The 10480-nt window shown below is 51.4% G+C and overlaps 1 long non-coding RNA gene across 1 annotated transcript in view; it reads right to left on the reverse strand.

Annotated features, from left to right (window-relative positions):
- The window catches only part of LOC134558195 (uncharacterized), a 36237-nt gene extending 27134 nt beyond the window's left edge, over positions 1-9103 (reverse strand). Inside the window, exon 1 of the long non-coding RNA XR_010082306.1 lies at positions 8967-9103. This is a non-coding gene — a long non-coding RNA (uncharacterized LOC134558195). The remainder of the gene's footprint in view (positions 1-8966) is intronic.
- Between the last annotated feature and the right edge of the window lie 1377 nt (positions 9104-10480).

Consider the following 10480-nt stretch of genomic DNA (forward strand, 5'->3'; position numbering starts at 1 on the left):
CCCTCGTCCCTTTCTGTCCTTCCTGGTGTGGGCAGGGCTGGCTCCACCACAGCCTGACACACTGGTGCTGCTGGAGGGACTGGTGAATGTGCTCCTTGCCTGATTTCAGTGACAGGGCCTGGTAACCCATGACAGCTACAGCCACCTGCCCTGGGAAAGCCACAGCAGCAGAAGCCATGGAGGACCTGGCAGTAAATGAAACCCTCCTGAGCAGCAGCATCAGGGGCACAGAGGCTCAGCTAAACTCCTTCCTGCCTTCTGTCTGTCCCAGAAGCAGTGCTGGCATGTCACCCACTGTGGGGTGACTGCAGGGCTGCCACTCCTGGGCTTTGCCCTGACCCTGGGGCCTCCCCTGGGCTGTCTGCCCTGCCCACTGTGCCCAGCACAGGCAGCAAGCCCCCCATCCCAGGAGCCCCCATCCAGGAGGAACCACCAGGTGGCAGATGGCTAGAGAGGGAAAGCATGTCTTTGGGAGAGGGCTTTGCATTTGCTAAGCTTAGGCAAGCTTTAAGTTTAACTCTAGTTTTGTCCTTCGAAGCAATAAGTGGAATATTTCGGAAGTCTCTGTCAGAAAACCAAGTTTGTTAGCAAAACACTAGTGTGAGAGGAAGGAAAACTCTAGAAAATGTTAGGTCAAAGTGATCATCATCTCTCACTGATTTTCATGTGGGTGGCATCACAAGCCTAGACACCATCACCTGCCTGCAGCTGAACACACAGAGGCACACACTAATTGATAACTAACGTGTCCTTTTCCCAGGAGTTTGCCTGGAAAACGCTCGTGTCCCTCTGCCAAATCCCTCTGCAAGGCGCTGACTTTGGCCTGTGAGGGGCTGCTGGGCAGCCTGTCCCCCGAGCAGAGGGGGCAGCCACAATTGCCCCGTTGTGCCCGGGTGACCACAAAGACCTGAGCTGTGCTTAAAGGAGCTCTTGTAGTGCTCACCTGCTAAGAGCCTTAACTTCTTAAGGCTGCATTTTGCCAGGGTTTAGGCAAAGCAGGGCTCCCAGCAGGGTGCTGGATTGATTTCCTTTCCCACGAAAATAGACTTATGACTTTATGTTTGTTCCTTGTCCCCAAATCCCCCCTTTTTTTTTCTTTCCAGGTAGAAGGGAGAGGAATTTGATGGATTATAATTAAGAAGGAGTTGTTCTGAACAAGGAAGGGGCAGGAAGGGTAATGCAGAATGTGGCTGAATTGCCTGAGGAAGAGATGTTTTAATGGGAAAAGCCTTGTGAGAGGAGAGCTTTAGGGCCCTTCTTCCCTGCACAGCAGGTGGGTATTTACAGGCACGCTCTGGTTGAGTTTATTTTGGCTGTAGGTGGGCTTTGGACTTTCTAGGCCCCCCTTTCACTCTGCAGTGATGCTCAGCAGCAGTAACTGTGACAGGAGAGGGGGATTTGCACTGCTTGTGCTAGGAAGCCCCATTGCAGGGCCATCAGGAAGGAGCTGCTCATGAGACCACAGAACTCACATATAAAATAAAAGATAAGTAACTGCTACTATATAATATAACCCTTCCCAGGCCTCCAGCACCATTCACCCTAGAGCCCCAGAGCACTGTACAAACAGTAATTAAAACTTCCCAGCCCCCAGGTTTGCCAACGGTGCTGAATTCATTTTCCAGTGTGGGAAAATAAGCCTTTTATGATTAAGAGACACAGAGCAATTTTAGCAGCAGGAGAGGTTATTGATGACATGTAAGCTGGGGTGTGAGCCTTGGTCCTTGCCTGGCAACAGGAGGTTTTCAAGGCAAGAACAAGTGGCTGGGCTCTTCTCCATCACGGACATTATGCACATCTGGCACTGCAGTGGGCACACAGGATCACCACTCCATGCATTCAGTCCCCGTGGCTGCAATCCAACTTGCTTTGCAGAGGTAAAGGCTGAAGGAAATGGAGGGCACAAGGGGAACATGGCTGGAGATGCCTGTGACAAGGCCCTTGTCCAGTTACTCCTCCTGGAGCATCAATCTGCCTCATCAAGCACTGTCAGGATCCGTGTGCCGCCCTCCTGACCACACCTCCATGAGAAATGGGATACCAGAAACATCCTACCAGGAGGAAAGGAATGCCTGAACATGCAAGAGCTTGACTCAGTTCGGAGCTCGCATTGCAGCCCTTTGCTTTTGGGTTAGCTTAGCATAGTAACCAGTCCAACATGGAAGAGCCTGTCCCTCTCCTGGCTTCTGCCTGCTCCAGGCTCTCCAGGAGCCCTTGGATGAAAATCTTGCAGTGTTGGGGGTGGGCACAGCTCCTGGGTTCAGTATGAGCCCACAGGAGCTACTCAAGGTGTGCTGCTCTCCCTGGAGCCCCTGGCCAACATTCCCTTCCCATGGTTGATGTGCTGTCTCCAGTGCCCACCCAGGCAGTGCCTGCTCCCTTCCCTCCATCCCAGCCCTGCCTTGCAGGCTGGCCTGCCAAACCCCCCTCTGCTCTCAACAGCTTTGTGAATCCTGAAGGACCATTTGGGAGGAAAAAGCAATTTAAACTCAGGAAACAGATTGTCTCCCTGCTCTGCCAACACTGCCTTCAAATCCCTGAGCCCAAAGCCCCTGGGGCTGACAGGGGCAGACATTGGGCTGCTTGGAAACCACAGGGCCTGGGGAGAGGTCCCATGGCAGAGGGGAAGGGCCCCAACAACCAGAAATTTCAGCCTCCTGTCACTGTTGGGCTGTTTCCAGACACATGCCAGCACCACCTGTGTCTGCCTGCTCAGGGAGTGCTGCTGCAGCCTCCCAGCAGCTGGAGAAGTGCTCACAGAGCCAGCAGTGCTGCACTGGGGCTTGTTTGGTTCTTTGTAATGGATTCTCCGTACCTGCCATCATTTCCAGAGTCCAGAGAAAGTGAATGGGCTGGCTTGAAGGGCTCTGGTGAATCCTGTGGTTCTGCAGTAGAGCTCTGGAGAGCTGGGCACTCACTCTGTTTCTCCTGTCGTCCTGGCAGGTTGATCCCCGTGGAGAATGGGGATCTGATTCAGGCTCGCTGTGTTTTGTGTGTGAAAGGGACAGGAGTCTGTGAAGGAAAAAAGAGACCTGGAAATCTGCTGCTTCCATTAGGCTTTCTCTGGGGCTAGCTTAGCTGCTGGAAATCAGTGCAGCCATGAAGAACGCAGCCCCTGGGGCTCTGCTCAGAGTGCCTAATTCCTATTAAGTAAATAGGAAGGGAAGCAGCAGCACTGCAACAGGGAACATTCCCTGTGGACAATGTGATTTCAGATAAATTTATCCATGGAGGGGTTCTCCCACTTGCCCAGGCCTTGTGGAGGCCAGGAAGGCTCAGAGTGGGGACTGCCCTGCGCCAGCAGTTCCACAGTCCCCACTCCATCACCTTTCTAGGACTCAAAATTTCCGCTTTCTCTCTGAGCTGGAATGATGCCAAGCTACAACTACTGAAATCCTTCAGACTGTGCTCTTCCTCTCTCCCTGCTGTGGTCTGAAAGGTGATTTCTCAGCTCAAAGTGCACCATCAGAGCAATTCCTGTGCTCACAGCCAGCCCCACCGCTGGGCAGAGCTGAGCCTGCACAACCCCAGCACCACTGCAGCAGAGCTGGTGGCAAAGGCTGGGCTGAGCTGGGAGGGCACGAGGTCTCTGCCTTGATGGCACCCTCTGTTTCTGACCTGGACAGGCCCTAGAACTGTAACAAAGCCACAGGTAAACAGAAATGTTGTTTCAAAAAAGCTGGATTAATCAGAAATTATTTCCCAGATGGCAGCAGCAGATGGAGCAGAGCCCACCCTCTCTGAGGGTCACTTCTGCCAGGAGAGAAGGCAGCACAGGGCTGAACAAGAGCATTTGTCTGAGCTAAGGGCCACAGACACACTGGAAGGGAAGTTTCCTCTGGAGCACAAGGGACAGGTCTCTGCTTTCGCTCACCACACGCCCGTGGCAGCTCCTCCCCTTGGCACACAGTTCTCATCCCTCAGCTGACATCCCACGGCACAAACACTAATCACATCCTCCTCCTAAGAGCAGATAACAGGCTTGGCAGCATCAGGGACCTCCCAGCAGCCCCTGCAAAGCCAATCTCGTGGCCTGGGGTCCCCCCAGAGCAAATCCCTGTGGCTCTTGTTTCCTGAGCTGGGACAAAGTGGGCGCCGGGGCTTTGGTTAGAAAATAACCGTGAGAAAGGAATAAACCAATTAATTGCTGACCCACTGACAGCCAACACCTCTCCCCCACCTCCCCCTGCACAATAAAACCTGTCTCCTCAGCTCAAGCAGATTTAGGGTTGCTGCAAAGAGCCTAGTGGAGGAAAAAAAACCCTTTCCCACTTCAGCTAATAATATTTCCAGATAATCTGTTTGAGGCAGCACCCTCTGCGGACCAGGAAAGCCTTTAAGAGCCGTTAACACCTTTATTCAGACTTCCTCATCCTCCCCCAGACAAGCTGTGATTAATTATCCAATCCACCCCGATCCCCCTGGGAAAGGGCTCTGGGTCCAGGCATTCATCCCAGGATTTGCAGGGCCCCTCTGGGAGAGCAGCTCCTCCTCTGGCTCCCCATGAGCAGGGAAGGCTGGTGGGGAACAAACTGCTTCAGACCTGCTTTACACCAGCAAGGGCATGCATGAGGGCAGGGCAGGTTAATGCAGGGTCTGGCAGCACCCAGGGCCTTTTCTCTGGCTGGTGACCACAGACATCACCAGCTGGGCTGGCCCTGGAAACCCTTCCCTCAGAAGATGTCCCTGGAATCTCAGCCCTCCTTCCACCTTCATGGCTCTCTGACTCAGCTTGCTTGGAGGATACTTTCCTACCATTTTGCAGTCCTGCCAAAGGTGTTGGGGATGAGGAAGGCAGGGAGGAGAGGGGAATTACTGCCTGTCAGGCTGCTGCTGGCATGCTTTGCCCAAAAGGTGCCCCTGTGTAGGCTGTTGCAGACCAATGCAGCTCACCACACTCATCCTGTACATGCAATGTCCCACCTGTGCCACCTTTACCCACCAAATCTGGGCCCTTTTTGTGTCCCAGGGTAATTCCCCCATCCCTGTGGCTGCACACAGCCTCTCCTGGCTGTTCAAAGGGAGGATCAGAGCTGCCCCAAGATCACAGTATTACCAAGCAATTTACTGAACCCAATGGGGGCACATTCCCCTTGTACCAAACGCCAATCTCCATCCCATTGGAGATGACACCAAGTCCATGTTTGTCCACCGTAGCCCTTCATCCCTGGCAGCTGCAGTCCTCAGGCTGTTTAAGCATTGACACATCCCCTCCACTCTGGCAGGATGCAGATGTGCCTCCTCTGGGGGTCTGGGGGAGCATCATGCACATGTTTTATGACTTCTCTCACTGTACAAAGTCCCTGTAAATCCCCCATTTTCAGGGGAGACTCCCCGTCACACCCCAGCCCTGCCCACAGCCTTGCTGTGAGTGAGGGGGCTCTGTGGGGCTGGCATGCCCATGTTGTGCAGACATGGAAAACCTGCAATTCAGGAGACACAGCAGCCCTCCTTACAGGTTCTGAGCTGAAGTTCCCTGGTTTTATGACACTTGAAGGATCTCCTTTCCATTGGACCCTGTCCAAGAACTCATTTTGTCTGTTGGTCTATTTATACCTGCCAGGGGCAAAACCTCAGAAATATCCTTGTCCACCACCTCAAAGCAGTCTTGCCTTCACTGTTTTCTACCATCCACCTCCTGAAACCTTCAGCCAGGAAATAAAACCAGAGAGCACAGCAGTAGCTCGGGGGTCCCAGATAGTTTTACAAATAAAAACTGTTGTCCTCTCCTTGCTCTCTTCTCCTCATAAGCAGAACAACATGTCTAGGTCATTTTCAAACAAGAGTACTTAAAGTTCAGCCTCTTGTGTGCTCTTTGACAAGGTGCCAAAGGAAGAGTGAGGAGAAAGAGAGAACATTTCTGCCAGATGGGTGCCAGCTCCCCCAGGATGCTTCACAGCCCCAGGTGTTGGTTTGCATCACACCTACACACTCTGCTCTCTGGGCTGGGCTTGCTTTCAACACTCCCTTTATTTTTAGCCACACTTTCAAAAAAGGGGAAAAGAAAAATCTCAGAACCTCTGCAGCTTCCTGAAGCCCTTGAGAAAGAGAAAGCTGAGGAGTGAGCAGGGGGTGTCACAGTCCTCCTCCCCCACTGAAGGCTCCAGCCAGCCCAAGAGATGTCTCTGCTGCCTTCCAGCCCATGTCCAGGAGCAATGGTCATCCATGAGGCTTGGCCAGGTGCTGGAGAAGTGCTGCATTCCTGTATGGAACAGGGCCATGCTCTGGTTCTGCCCACAGTGAGGGTACAGGAGTTACTCCTGTGTTCCTCCTCCTGCATCCCCCCAGTGGCAACGTGTGCTGCAGATCCAGCACTTTGCACGAGGGTATGGCCACCACTGGGACAGCAGATGAGAGTTAAAAACAGGTGCTGCAGGAAGTGGTTTGGGTGATTTAGTAGGTGGCACCTTCCCTCTAAAGTCTGCAGCATGATGAAACTGCTCAGCAGGGCGTTCTGGGCTCTGTGCTGCTGCAGGAATTGCATTTTAATGACATCCCAAGCTCACCACTTGTGGTCACCCCAGATCCCACTTCCTGCAAGGGTGGAGGCGTTAGCTCCAGTGTCCTGAGCAGGCTCCAGTCTCCAGTAATTCTGCTCTGCTGAGCCAAGAGCTGCAGGAATTTCCACTGGACACACTATTCCTTACTATTTTTTCCTGCTATAACTACTGGGCAGGTTTCCCAGGTGCCAGAAAACAGCATTTACCGAGGCATTTGAAATTCAAATGTTTCCCATTGTCTTGAAAAGGCTTTTTCTGTTATGTCCCATGCTTTCTCTCTAGGATCCACCAACCCCAGGGTCTGCTTCACTTGGCTGGTGTGATTCTCTGCTCAGCTGTTGGCCTTGCTCTCTTCCAACCCTCCCTGGGCTGTGAAGGTCATGGACACCCCCAGCCTCGGCTGAGCTGGTGCATCACAGCAGCCTCCATCACCACCCAGGAAGGTGTCAGCTGCCCCTTGGTCCTTGACAGGAGATGCCAGCTGCTACCAGAAAAGGAACAATCGATTATGAGACCGACATTAACAAAATATGAGATTGTGACCTGGGACAGACTAAGGCCATAGAAAGCATTTTAAATAATTCACCATCCTGAAAGTCAAGCATCTAAGTGGGAAAGACATTCAGGTCCTTTCCCAGTGGCATTAACTTCTATGTAACCAGAGCTGATACCATGAGATGAGAGCAAAATGAGACTACTGCCGGGTAGGGAATCTTGGCATTGCAAAATGTATTTGAAAATAACAGTTTCCCCCCCACCCCTCCCACCAAAATTATTTACAAACATTAAAATATTCTGTTTCGGTAGTATTGCCTACAAGACAACTAAATCTAAAATAAAATAAAAACACAGAATGCTGAAACAAATTGCACGTCCCTGAGATGTGTGCTGGCAAAACATTCGTCCAAATCACTGCCTTCTGCAGAAATGCTTCTATTTTAGCAAACCCACAGTTTTCCGGGGGTAGACTGATCCACCAGAGCCTTCTGAACCCACAGCGAGTGGCAATGGAGGCTGAAGAGAGACACAGCGTGGGAGGCAACATTTAAAATGTCGCCGTTTTGCTTTTCACTTGAAACCACTCCAAGGGCCGCGGGGAAGCATTGGAGAGCAGCAGTTGTGCTTTGGCTGTCTGGAAAAGTTGCTGCCAGTGCCTGGGCAGAGCGTGGGGCTACCCAGAAAAGCCCTGCTCATCCACAAACACCCCTGGAAGGGTGGATGTTACCCAGGCAATTATTTTAAATTTATCTCAGCAATAAATGCGATTGTGCTCACACAGCAGATGTATCTGTGTTGGGTAAGCTAAGCTCAGCACACGAGGCTGATGAGAATGTCGTGCTGGTGGCACTCACCTCAGCTGCTGTGCTGCTGGGGGGCAGCAGGACAGGACAGCCCCAGACAGGCAAGGCGCATTTCCTTATCTTCATAATTCATATTTTCTTGACAGAGGCAGCTCTTCACAGGGGAAAATGTTTCCCTTGGGGTGTGGGGTAGGAGTGAGTGAAGGATTGTCTTGGGTTATGTAACAAAAAATAAAGTGTATTCTGTTTCATCTGTTGAAAGCAGTTGGGGAGATGCTTTTCTTTGTTTCTTGTAACTCCAGGGGGGAGGAGGGCAGATGCTTTCTGGTAATAGACCAGCTGTTAAAACCAGGTGGGGCAGAGTTTCTTATCTCTTTCATCAACCTCGTCCACCCTCCGGGGGATATCTTCTGTTAATGGGCCATTAAGGCCCACCAGTGACTGACACATTACACCATCCCATTGAGAGATGCTCCACCCAGGGGGAGGAGCCAACCATTCCCTACCCAGATAAAAACTGGGATGTAGGAACACCAGGCAGCCTGTTTGCACTGGATTCCCAGAGGAAGACTGGACCCATCTCACCAATCCTGGACCTTTTTTTCTACATTATCATCTCTACTCCACAGAACCACATCTGTCACTCCAGGAGGATTTATTCAGACTGCTTCCAACACCCTGCCCAACAGGGTGTCAGGTTGTGTTCCTGACTCTGTCAGGGTTTTCTAGGACTTATGTCTGTTTGCTTGCTTGTTTTTTTTTTAATTACTACATATGTATTTTTAATATTCCTAGTAAAGAACTGTTATTCCTATTCCCATATTTTAGCCTGAAAGCCCCTAATTTCAAAATTATAATAATTTGGAGGGAGGGGGTTTATATTTTCCATTTCAAGTGGAGTTCCATCTTTCCCTGACAGACACATGTCTTTCTAAACCGAGACAAGGATGCTCAAATGGTGGGGACTTGGCAGCTCTGAGCCCACACAGCTCACCCCCCCACACACTGTGGGGCTGGGTTACAGTCACAGTCAGGATCATCCCAGAGATGTCTCCTCTGGAATGGCAGAACCTTTCCAGGCTTCTTGGGAGACCGTGTTGGCTTCTGAATGTCTATGGCACTTTGCAACAAGAGCCCCATGCAAAATTCAGACTCAGTTCCTTACCTGATGTTGAAATCACTGCAGAAATCCCAGTGGGAATTTCCTCTGAAGTGGGACAGCACTCCCTCCTGCTCCTGCCAGGCCAGGAGGTCCTGCTGCTCACAGGGATGCTCTAAACAAGCCAGGAAAGGAAAGACCTGTGAGAGAAACACCTTTTTGTGTTTTCACCTTAAAAGGTCAGTTCTGCTACTTGTCATGCAGCGTGCTCAGAACCCACCTAAGGTGATTAAAGACATTAGATCACACACGGATAATCCTCCCTGTACCTGGCAACGTGATTCGTTGTGATTCATAAATTCCAGTGGTGTTATGGCTCCCAAACAGACACAGCGTGCTGAAAACTCTCCTCCACTGCTTTAGCAACAGAAAACCACGAGGGGCTGGCACAGGCAGCACAGGAGGCCCCCCCAAGGCTGATGGCCATGTACTCCTTAGGGGCCTCCTTAATTTTAAGGACAAGACAGGGTTCCTTGCACCTTTTCCACCAGGGTGAGATGCATGAGCCACCTGGAAGGTGGCAGGGGACAGAGCAGTGACACGTGAGGGATGAGGGGAGGTAACCTAGAAGGGGGCACATAGAGAAGAGCTGTTATTGGCTGGTCAGGAAGGGAGAAAGGGCAGAGAGAGCTGAGCTTTGTCTCCTTCATCTCCACAGCAGTTGGCTCTGGGCTAGGGTGAGTCACAGCAAAAGGGTTTGATTAGAGAGAGCTTGATTTGTGAAGCACATGCAATTAAAACCTTGGATCCTCAGGGTCGATTTTAGCAGCTACATTAAACTGAATCAACTCCTGCCTCACTGTGGGCCATGGAGGGGCTGTTTCTGCTCCTCCACTTTCTTTGAACTGCTCTTGCTGCTGCTCCTCAGGTCAAGGCAAAATCCAGCTGAGCTGCTGGGGATGAGCAGGAGCAGGAGGTGTCTCCCAGAGCATCAAAATGGGAGCACAGAATAGGCCTGAGAAAAGGTAAGATAATCCAGAGATGAAAAATCCTTCAGAGATCATTAAATACAAAGGCAAAAATGATGCCTCAGAAAGATCCTGAGTGCAAACTTGTGTGTGGAGGAGGAGCTCTCTCCTGCAGGAGACCTGAATGGCTCCTGTGTCGTGTTTTTTCAGAGGCATCTGCTCTGGCTACTTTGCAAGGGCACAAAAGGAGCTGGTGGGACTCTGGATCTGATTCCAAGGGATTCTTAGCAGAATCAATATTCATCAATGAGATGAATAACTGCCTGTGAATGTGGCTGGATCTCTGGGGAGCGTTGCAGTCACCCTGTGTGCTGTGATAAGTGAGAAACATCAGCTTTGCCTCAGGCAGCAGTTTTGGGTCCTCAGTAGGAAGAGCTGGAGGCTCTGGGGGCAGGAGCAGCCACTGCTTCCCAAAGCTCAGCTGCCACTGCCTGACAGCCCCTCAGGCTGGGTCCAGGGCTGACCCCAAAGGAGAAGCACCAGAGAAGCTGGGGAGATGAAAGCCTCATGCCCATCCATCCTGATGCCATGAAAACTTTGTTGCTGAGATGT

Source organism: Prinia subflava, chromosome 14 (genome assembly GCF_021018805.1).
Source record: "Prinia subflava isolate CZ2003 ecotype Zambia chromosome 14, Cam_Psub_1.2, whole genome shotgun sequence".
NCBI classification, from domain to species: Eukaryota; Metazoa; Chordata; class Aves; order Passeriformes; family Cisticolidae; genus Prinia; species Prinia subflava.